The sequence below is a fragment of the Primulina tabacum genome, chromosome 9, assembly GCF_025594145.1.
Source record: "Primulina tabacum isolate GXHZ01 chromosome 9, ASM2559414v2, whole genome shotgun sequence".
NCBI lineage: Eukaryota > Viridiplantae > Streptophyta > Magnoliopsida > Lamiales > Gesneriaceae > Primulina > Primulina tabacum.
The window spans coordinates 26,232,849-26,233,986 of record NC_134558.1 but is presented as its reverse complement, the minus strand read 5'-3'; positions in this window follow the sequence as shown (position 1 = coordinate 26,233,986).

The following is a 1,138-nucleotide window of genomic DNA, read 5'->3' as shown; positions in this document are numbered from 1 at the left end:
CAAATTTCACCATTATTCCTACAAAATTCTAGTCCCCACACATATGTGCTCAAAAAGTTCAACTTTGTGCCAAAATTCATGCTTTAACAATCAAGAGTACCATTCATGAGGTGACCCAATCAATACTTTTGTATACTATCAATTCAACATCATCATTGGCTCATACACTATGTCTTCTCACCATAAACAACACCAAATAAAAGAAATGCAACAATTTAAAACCAATTAACTAAGCAAACAAAACAATCTACCCCCCTCATACTAGAGTTGTGCAATGCCCTCAGTGCACAAAACGAAACAAACACTAAAAACATAAAAAAACTCATGAATGTAAATGCAAAGAAAGAATATGCAAAATAAAAGGCAAGGGGAAACAGTGAACTCCCCTAATCAGAAATCGTCCTCCTCCTCATTCTCAGGCGGTGGGACTCCCTCTTCAGCCGCTGGGGGCATAGGATAATGGTATTGAAACTTGAAGGGTTGCGGGTATGCTGGTGTAGGTGGCCGGCCGGACGTGTCGATGCCCAAATGAGTTGAGATCCCCTGCACCAAGTATTCGATGTTCTGAATGTGGGCTTGATTAACGGCCTGGTACTCAGTCTGATAAGTGGCCCAAGCGCCCAATTCGTCGAGGCGATCTCGCATGGCACGGCGGCGTGGCTGCGGAGGTGGTGGTGCATGTCCTAAGGCCGGAGGTGGTTGAGCTGCTCCCCCATAATCGAAAAATACCTCCTCGGGCAGCTCAGCCTGTCTTTTCTCCCTCTTGGATCTATAAAGAGCCTCATCAATGGCTCTCATCGGCGGTAACCACTCATCATCATCTGCAAATATCACCCCCGCTCGGGCACACAGCTCAATCACTATCGTCGGAAAGTAAAAAGCCAAATTGCTGCTATTAATGCACATGTTAAGCTGTCCGAAAATGAGCCTGCCCACATCAATCACCATCCCAGTACAGATGGCATAAAGAACAACCGCCCGCTCACGCTGCACATCACTCGTATGACCGACCGGCATCAATCTCTTAGACAAGAATGCATACCACAATGCCCCCTCCACTTTCAAAAACTTTTCAAGAAAGACCGTGTAAGTCCCCGGTTGTTTCCACGTGGTGCCCGGATAACAGAGTGTGCGAATG